Below are 10,835 nucleotides of genomic sequence, written 5' to 3'. Positions count from 1 at the left end.
GCCCGCTGCCTTCATCCTCCTCTGTTGCTGGAGGCTTTGGAAACGTCTGAATGCGGTCGTCTTCCACAATGTCCTGCAGTCCCTTGCAGCCACCTTCAAAGCCAGCCGCGACGATGCCGTGTTCTGGCGCGCGAGGCTGCCCCATGGCGACGGTGCTCATATTGATGTCTGGCTATCTGTTATTAGGGTTTGAGTAGTTCAGGCCCTCCCCTCTCTCTCTCTCTCTCTCTCTCTCTCTCGCTTTGTACATCTGTGTATTCTGGGCCTTGGTCCATTTTTTGGGTAATATATTCAGGTGGTGGAGGGGCCCCCCTCCCCCCGCAACTGTCCTCTTTACTTGGCTAGCTATCTAGGAAAATACTTTCATTGTTTCTAGGCAGGATGCTAGATTGATCTCCATAAATGAGAAGCCCCACTTATGCAGATGCATATCCTTCGTCTGCAGATCAAGAACTACACAAAAACTGGAGCGATGTTTAATGTATACCTGCAGCACCACCACGTCGCCGCTCCTCTTCCCGAAGCCCAGAAAATCAATGACCACCTCTCCGCCGTTGTGGGGGGGTGTCTGGGCACACTGATTGTAGTTTGTCCTCAATATCGATCACATTTTCCACCCACCAAGCACCACCTTCTGGGACTGTATGGTGTTGTAGCCACAATGATATCTTCAACCCCTCTATGGTTAGGAGTTTTAGGTTCGCTAGCGTTGCCAAGTGGAGCTTGCTTGGATTAGTGGGCGGGAGCTTCACCTGTCCCGGCGCCCCCATTCTCACATCGTATGTGAGGATTTTGTCACTGTAGTACACATGCAAGTGGATGATGCCTCTGCGGAGGATGGCGGAGCTGTCGTACTGAAGTACGTGCATCCATGGAATGTCAGGGTGGCTTGCATTAGAAGTAACAGGACCCCATGTACCAGAGGAGGAAGTGGCGGCCTGTACTTTGATGCTCCATCCGCAGAGAACAAAGAAAAGCAACATCAAGGCGCAGTAGATGACATGGGCGGCGGTGAGCAGAACGTACACCTGCAAGCAGTCATTAGTACTCTGGATGCCTCTCGGTCTTGGGACAAAGGTGTGATGGCCTGTCATTGGATCATATACGCACAGGGTTTCATAGTCGGACACCTTAGGCCTCACTCGGTTTGGAGAAAACAAAAATGTAGGAATTAGGAGTAGTATAGGAATTTGATAGGATGGCACTTGTCATCCTAAGGAATTGTCTTGCCTCGTTCCTACACACAAAATGAGCTTTGAGTAGATGTGTATATCCCTCCAAAAACATAGGAAATGAATAGTATTCCTATAAAATTCCCGTACACGTTTCCTACAAACCGAATGCATCGATAGGAAAATTTCCTACGGAATCCTTGTTCCTATGTTTTTCCCATAGAAATCCTCCAAACCGAATGAGGCCTTAGAGCAGCTCTTGGATCTGGGTTGCGTATACATATCAAGAACGACGAGGCTGCCGCAGGATGTCACCTCATAATAGTTGCTGAAGAGGTTGGGGACGTGGCGTGACATGTAGGACCAGAGGTTGGCAGTGTGCCATGTCAAATAGGGTGAGAGGTAGTCATGGCAGAATTGCACGGCTGCGGAAGTGACAAGGTGGACCGGATTCACGAGTGCCACGTCGTAGGTGCAGTGGACGAGCATGGCGGAAGCCGCTTGCTGGCTGAAGCGGCGGATGAAGACCGGACCGAGGATCTTACAGTGAGGAGCTTACAAACGGCGGCATAGCTGACCAATCTGAAAAAGTCACCGGCAGGAAACCGGGTTAATATTGATAGCGGCCCGTCCTTTTGTCCTTATAAATGCAACAAAGACAGTGTTGCGAACATACCTTTTGTTGCAGAAAACTTTGCAACAGATATTCTGTTGCAGATTTTTTTCTCTATCTTAACTTTTTTGAAACATGAGTGTTGTTGCGGAAAGACTTCTGCAACACAGATGATGTTGCAGAATATTTTTTCGTCTTAACTTTTTTCCGGCATGGATGTTGTTGCGGTAGAGTTTCTGCAACATGAATGATGTTGCAGAATTTTTTCAAAATGGCAGAGGCACACGCCAAGTTGTAAACTTCCTGATCGGTTGTTTCGAGGTTGTGCGTTGTCCGATCAATTTTATCAGACAGATGCGCATGCGACAGAACTCAGCGCGTGATCGGTCGGCTGAATCGTTTCCCATGTTAATACACAGCAAACATAATTTGTGCGGAGAAGGGAGTCCCTTATCAAACAGAATTTGGCACGGCACACGCAAAGAAGGAAAGGCACGGGAAAAGAAAGGCAATCAATTCGGTTTCGTGCACGTTCAACCATCTACACGTCATAATGCGACCCGAGTTCTAGTGCGACTTATGCATATACGATCCCATGATTGGCCAACGTACCTGCCCTGCAAAACCGCCAGGTTTCAATAGTAGCGTGAACAGCTCGCAGAAGTATGTCCTACTCACTTTCGTGGATCGCATCGACGAATTGTTCGTGCTATTGTTTGCCAATAAATGGGGAGCAAGCATCGAAGTACCATGCCGCCACGTCGTCCTTGAGTACTTGGGAGCCTATTGCTACTCAGGGGAGACACCATCAGTTGCCATGGTGGTCGGTCAAATTGCACAGCGACCCTACCGTCCTTCACGGTGGCGTCCTCCACTGGCTAACACACCACGGTGACCAGATCGTCTACTACGACATGAGCACAGGAATTCTATGACTGATGAAGGTCCCTCCCACCAACCACAAAGCAAGGCAGGTCCAATTGGCAACATCACATGACCGGAAGCAATTGAAATTGCTCACCATAGGGGCCTTCAAGATATCTGTGTAGCTTCAAACCCCAACAGTCCCAACATATGACGGTGGTAGTGATTGGTCGCTAAAAGTGTGATTGACATTGAGGAGAAAATATGGCAAGTGTGCCGAGACATACCTCTCCGTGCTAGCACCGATGTAGTCATTGAATTCATGGGCTTTGGGAAGCGAAGCAGCAACGTAACGCTCCAATGGTTACAAAAGAAAAATAATTGTCGTGTACTCCTAGTTGTTGAGTTGAAGGCGAATGAGATGCTTGTACATAAGGGAGCATCAAGGTTATTTGAGATCGACCTATCATATCGCCTAAAAACCATGGAAGTGTTTTCCTAACTACCTAGCCAAGTATCGCTGGCCATGCCATAAATTCATTTGGAACTGAATATTATTTTTGTATTCCATAAGTCGTGTAATTTCGTTTAAACATGTAGTTGGTATATATATATATATATATATATATATATATATATATATATATATATATATATATATATATATATCAATATATACTCCCTCTGTTCCTAAATAAAAGGTGTATTACTTTTTGAAAAAAATCAAACTTCTCTAACTTTGACCACATTTTGGGGTCAATCGCTTGGTTTTGCAGTTTCTTATGCCCTCGCAATGGGCAATGGTTATACAATTCTTGGCTAGCCCGATCTGGGTCGCTTCTGATCCTCCCAATGATTCCTTGTTGCAAGGAGCGTCGGGATCAAGCAGAGAACAAAGTGACAGCCAAAAGCTCGTTGTTTTTGAAGTTTCTTGTCCAGCCCTTGATGGCGCCGAATGTGTCAGACCAATCATTTGAAGAATTCCTCGATGTCTCTTCAACATACCGTCTGATATCCACAACTTTTTTGGGGGGCTAGGTAAAAAACGTGGTTAGTACATTTCTTAACAAAATTTTAGGTACATAAATTTAAGACACTAAAAAAATGGTGTGTATACATAATAAACTCGCTAATAAAAATTGCAAGTACACATAAAAGGGAGTTGCAGGTCATCTGAAATACTAATGTTACAAAACAAAAAGTACGACGACAATTTTGATTTTTAATGATTACTGTCATAGCCATCTATTCTTTGGATTGTAATCAGTGCACGTGGCACACTGATTCGACAAATATTCGTGCATATGTTTTAAGCCGAGCCCCTGATATCAGGACTTTTTTTAATACCGATAATATTTCAGTCTCACAAACTTTTGGCTTTTGTTCTCTCGCAAACGAGAAAGAGAGCAAGACAATTTTTGGAAGGTTCTGCTATTCCCCTGACATTTTTGGCATGTGCAAATATCATATGGCTAATGATATTTTCATTTTCCTTCCACGTGCAAATATCATACTAACATGTGCAAATATCATATTTGCATTTTTGGCATGTGCAAATATCATATGGCAAATATCATTCTAGAAGAAAAGCAACAGCAAAGAGGACATGGGACATCGTGAAGACCCACCAAGGGCGGAAGGTAAAAGTGAAAATCAGGATGGGTCAAGCAACCCATTTGAGAAATCTCGTAACCGCAGTGAGGCCATCATACTAACATCCTGCACCTTCGGAGGTGGTGCACTACACTTTGGTCTCATGGCCACGAGTGTGTGCTTCACCAGAGATCCCAAGTTGACAACCTCTCCACTAGACCTATGTAGACTATGAGCTTCTTCTGACCACACCACCATGTGTTGGGCAAGCATCATAGCCAAGGCACCATGTGGTTGAAACGAGTGGTGTTTTACGGCCATATGCAACTTCAGAGCAATGACCATTACACCTTCTAGTCTACACAGTCATGCTTGATGGAACCAATCAGGTTCAACCTCTTGTTTATGCCATCTTTGGCTCGCTCCCAATGGGCGCTAGATGTATAGATTCTCATCGGCCCAATCAGCTTTTGTTATAATCCTCCCAATGCTTCCTCTATGCTATGGGCACCAGGATCAAGCCAGGAATAGAGTGTCGGCCTGCACAGTAGTGCAACCTTCGGTCATAACGAGTGCCTACGTAAGAGGAGGCACTGGATTTTGCATGGGAGACAGCTAATTGGTTGCGATGTGGAGCTTGCCTTTCTCATGGCCAGTGGATCTTTGTCGAGGGGAGAGGTGATCAGCCATAATGGAGGGTTTTTTTCCTCGCAGGCTATCAGCAACAACCTAAATGCGTTGACCTATCTTAATGTATTTCTATATGAGAAAATGATGCCATTGTTGAAGCTGGAGATAAATTATGTTGAATAAGCTTATTCAAAATGCCAGGCTGATGCATAGCATACAATGTTTTCCTTTGGTGTGTGGAATGGATGTCAATTTTTATTATGTTATTTTTTGATCCCTTCTATGTCTATTCTCAATCCAAACAAATTCATATTGCTGCATTTTCTTATTATAATTGGTCTTTAGAAATAATACTCCTTGATCAAAACTGCATTTGCTATGGGGTGAAACACAAGGGAAGATGGAAAACATGCATTACATTTATCTTCTTGTTAACATAAGAAAAGTATAGAACTATATGAATTGATCGAATAAAGATCCCAACATAGGAACAAAATTATAAGGAATATTGGAAAAATCATATATCATGTCATGTATTGTGCCAAACGTGGTTGTCGTGTGGTTATTTACTGTAAATACTTGCGACTGATGTAAAGTGTTATCTTCAAGAAAGTTAGTTGCAGACTATTTCACAGCCATCAACATCGAAAGCTAGGCAAGTACAGGTAAAATATTAGTGCAAACTCGGAAACCAATGAATCCAGAGCTGTGGCTAACTACACTAAAACAACATGGGGAATTCTTGATTGCCAAGTTCTAGATATGGCCAATAGGTTCACATAGACTCGGAAACTTTCATTTTTCATCTAGATAAATATGAGCTTGATTTGGAGGATCTTATACCATAGTATATACTAAATGTTTAGGCTATGTTCTCGCACCAAAATTATACATGTTCCTATTGCTTGCGTAGTTTATGAAAGGAAAATTCAATATGAACTGAATTATGTGCTCACAGCATGATGTATTTCTTGTAGTGCCTGATAACGATTTTTGAGAGAAGTTTTAATTGGATAAAATTGGTGGCACAGAGAAGCATGGGCTTGCCTCTAGTGAAATATATTAATGCCAGTCAAGTATAGAAAAAGAACAAACATAGCATTCTTGTTGGATATATACATTTTCCTCTTCTTCTTTCTATCACCATCACCTATAAACATCATTTCTGGAGAAACAAAAGTACATAACATACGAGAACTAGAGTCCCTCCTAGCAAACAATGCATACTAGATCTAGGCTTTTGGCGAAAAAGGAACATGATTATGTAGAGAAGGAAAAAAAAGACCTAACAAGGTTGTTCACGGTGGATGTGCTTCGAAAGTCCTACTCGTTTCGGCTTTTTGCTGGCACCATACCCTACTAGCCCACCGGGAGCATTTAGATCAGATCTTCTGTTAACTCTAAAACACCTTCAATTGCTCACAAGGGAATAGACCTCTGCATCTCTATGAAGGCGAGGACACACTATGCACCACCAACACTATGCCTAGTTGGTCGATACCCATACCTTTCCCTTGAACGAGATCACGACGATGGACACATAACATGTTACCTCCTCCTCTCGCCATGGGATATATTGAGTAGTTCATGGGAGTCCATACCTCGCAATTAATAGATATGTGAAGTTATGAACAATGTAAAAAAATTGGTTTGTGCAGGCAGGTTGTGTTGTGCAAAGTATAGAGTTGGTTGCTCATGATCCTTCTTCACAGCCCGGAGTAACAATTCTTTGATGAGGTGCTAAGCAGGATCCCGCTCGGGATGCTTAGATGTGAATATCTCTACCTGATCAATCACCTCTTTGTTAGTGAAATATTTACAGAGCCCAACAGACAACAATACTAGGAACTTGTCGTTGGGGTGATATGGTGGAGGGACAGCGACGAGGTGCAACTGGTATAGGGGTCATTGCAAATGTAATCAATCTTGAAGGGCCCTAACAACCTACTGTTCCACTTTAGCTGGCATGTAAAAAATGTGCATCGCATGATTTATCGGATGTGCAGATTGACATTTCACGAAACTTACATTACTCTCCATCTATTAACATATGCAAGGAACATGTAACAAATTGTATTGCTCACAGTTTCATTTACATATCATATTTGCATGATGTGTTGCATGAATTGCCAGCCACATTCACAAATTTTAATGGGTTCATGAAATGAATTATATGAACAACGTTAATGAGCTAATGTTGGACAACCACTAATCTAGTTCAGTCCTGAACGACAGTGATTATGCCAATAAATCGTTTGAAGAAGTCCCCATTACCCTATGCATCCTTGGTGTCTCGGTCAATGTGTCTTCCAATCCTCGCAACACATTGTAGGGGCTAGGTAAATAAAAAGTGGTAAGTACATTTAACAAAAGATGGAACGTACCGAAATTTTACATGAAAAAAATGGTATGTACATAAAATTAACTTGCCAAAGAAAATGGTTAGTACAAATAAAAGCGACAAGAATGCAATTAGGAAAACACTAAGGTTACAAGACAAAAATGTACAGAAAATTGTTATGATGTTTAATGAATAATTTGACGGTGGACGACTCTTTGGATATTACTAAATCCCATGGCTCACAAATTATGTAAACCCCGATGCAAATGTCTTAACCCAAGCATCTGACATGCAGAAAAATTTAATACCGACAACTTCCAGTCTCCGAAATTTTTCGCTTTTGTTCTCCTGGAAACGAGCAAGAGAGCAACACAAGTATTTACGGCATGTGCAAAGCTCATATGGCTACTGATAATTTATTTTTTCTGTAAGTGTCCTTTTCGAAAAAATAAACCAGACATGGAATAGCCTAGAGACTCGCAACTCCCATGATGCACTGAGGAAAACCAGGCCCGGCCAAGCAACATGCTAAGCTACCTTGTCATCTCTTTTTCGGTTAGTGCAAAATCGTCGGCACCTTTGAGGCCGTCCTATTGTCATCTTGACCCTTTCAGAAGTGGCGCGCATCGCTTTGCTCTTTTGGCCACGAGTGCATCCTTTGGTGTAACATCCGTCGTCAACAATCTCCTCACGGAATTTACCATGTCTATGTGGAAACACAATGTTGTGGGCCATGTGCTTCTTCTCCATACACCCGAACGTGTGGTGCAAGCATCATGGGCAAGGTATGAAGGGAGTGGTGTTTTACTATTGTCATTTATATAGCCTCCGAGCATCGACCATTTCACCATCCAGTCACCGCAGTCATGCTCCATGGCAGCAATCAGGATCAATCGCTTAGTTTCGGAGATTCTTATGTCGTGGCATTGGCCAATGGTTATACAGTTCTTGGCTAGCCCAATCTGGGTCGCTTATGATACTACCAATAATTCCATGGTGCAAGGAGCGTCGGGATCAAGCAGAGAACAGAGTGTCGGCCAAAAGCTAGATGTTTTTGAAGTTTATTGTCCAACCATTGAGATTTTAGAATGTGTAGGGCCTGTCGTTTGAAGAGTTCCTTGATGTCTCAATCAACATACCATCCGACATTCACAACATTTTTTCAGGGCTAGGTAAAAAAAGTGGTAAGTATATTTTTTAACAAAATTTGTAGGTACAGAAATTCAACACACTAAAATTTTGTATGTACACACATAATAAACTTGCTAAAAAATGTGAGTACACAAAAAAGGGAGGTGCAAGCCATCTAACATAGTAATCTTACAAAACAAAAAGTACATACCACAATTATGAGTTTTAATGAGTACTGTCATGGAAATCTATTCTGTGGATTTTTAAAAATGCATGTGGCACGCTGATTCGATAAATATTCGTGCATATGTTTCAAGCCGAGCACCTGACATCCGAATTTTTCAATACGGATAATATTTCAGTCTTCGAAACTTTTTTCTTTTGTTCTCTCACAAACGAGAAAGAGAAGGTTTGTAGGTTCAGTTGTTCTCATGACATTTTTGGCATGCGCAAAGATCATATGGCCAATGATATTTTCATTTTTCCTTCTGTAGCCTTCTAGAAGAAAAGCAACTACAACGAGGCTATGGGACATCGTGAAGACCCCCAAAGGACGGAAGGTAACAAAGATAACCAGGTTGGGTCAAGCAACCCATATGAGCTTCCACCTCACCAATTTTCCGCGTACCACCATAGGGCAAGCCTATATCAGGCCATCCAATTAGCATCCCACACCTTTCAAAGGTGGAACTACTCTTTGATCTTCTGGCCGCGAGTGTCTCCTTTGCCAGAGATCCCAAGTTGACAACCACTCCACTAGGTGTATTGGGACCATGTGTAGCAACAATGTTCTGGACCATGAGCATCAACTCACTATACCACAGTGTCTGGCGCAAGCATCATGGCTAAGGCACCATGCGGTTCAAAGGAGTATTGTTTTACCGCCATCGTTTATGCAACCTCAGAGCATCAACCATTTCACCTTCTAGTCTATGTAGTCATGTCCATGGAACCAGTCATGTTCAATCACTTGTTTATTCCATCTTTGGCTCGCTCCAAAGGGACGCTCGATGTATATATATCCTCATGGGCCCGATCAGCTTTTCTTCTAATTCTCCCAATGCTTCCTCGGTGCTAAGGGCATCAGGATCAAACCAAGAATAAAGTGTCAGCCTGCTCAGCAGTGCAACCTCCTCATAGTGAGTGTCTACATAAGAGGAGGCACCGGATTTTTTCTTAGGAGGGAGTTGATTGGTTGCGATGTGCAGTTTGCCTTTCTCATTGGCAGCGGATTTGTGTCGAGCGGAGAGGTGATCGGCCGTAATGAATAGGTTTTTATTCTCGTAGGCCATCAGCAACAACCTAAATGCATTGCCCTTTTTTAATGTATTGCTATAGGATAAAATGATTCATTATTGAAGGTACACCTAAATTATATTGAGTAGGATTATTATAAATGTCAGGTTAATACAATGTTTTTCCTCTGGTTTGTGGAATGCATGTCAATTTTGTTTATGTTATTTTTTGAGCCATTCTATGTCTATTCTCAATCCAGACAAACTCATATTGTTGTATTTTCTTATTATAATTGGTTTAAGAAATAAGACTCCCTAATCCAAGCTGTGTTTGCTATGCGGTGAAATAGAAGGGTAGAAGGAAAACAAGCATTGTATTTGTCTTCTTGCTACCATAAGAAAATTATAGAACAACGTAAATTGATCAACTAAAGATCCCAACAAATTGCAAATGGAACAAAATTAAAGGGAATAATGAAAAAGCATATATCTTGTACTGTGCTAAACATGGTTGTCATGTGGTAATTTACAGGAAATATATGTGACTGATGAAAAGTGTGATCTTCTTAAAGGTTGGGTGCAGACTATTTCTCGGCTATATACATTGAAAGCTACACAAGTACAGGTAAAATATTAGTGCAAACTCGGAGACCATTGAATCCGAAGGTGTGGCTAACTACACTGGAACAACATGGGGAATTGTTGAGTGCCAAGCTCTAGATATGGCCAACTAGTTGACATGGAGTTTGAAACTTTGGTTTTTCATCTAGATAAATATGAGTTCGATTTGGAAGTTTTGTTACCAATGTATATACTAAATATTTAGGCTATGTTTCTTGCACAAAAATTAGACACGTTTCTAATTTTTGCGTACTTTATGAAAGGAAAAAATTCAATCAGAACTGAATTATGTGCTCGCAGCGTGACGTATTTCTTGAAGCGCCAGATAAAGATTTTTGCAAGAAGTTTTAATTGGATAAAACTGATGGCGCAGAGAAGCATGCGCCTGCCTCTAGTGGAATATATTAATGCCGGTCAGGTACAGGCAACGAAACAAACATTGTATTCTTATTGGACATATACATTTCCCCCCTTCTTCTTTCTATCACCATCACCTATAACCATCATTGCGGGGAGACCTAAATAAATAGCACGAGAAGTACAGTACCTCCTGCCAAATTATGAATACTAGTTCTAGGCTTTTGGCGAAAAGGGAAAACGATTTTCCATAGAAGGAAAAATGACCTAACAAGGTT

This window comes from Triticum dicoccoides, chromosome 7B, assembly GCF_002162155.2.
Source record: "Triticum dicoccoides isolate Atlit2015 ecotype Zavitan chromosome 7B, WEW_v2.0, whole genome shotgun sequence".
Taxonomy (NCBI): Eukaryota; Viridiplantae; Streptophyta; class Magnoliopsida; order Poales; family Poaceae; genus Triticum; species Triticum dicoccoides.
Note: the sequence above shows the minus strand (reverse complement) of the source record.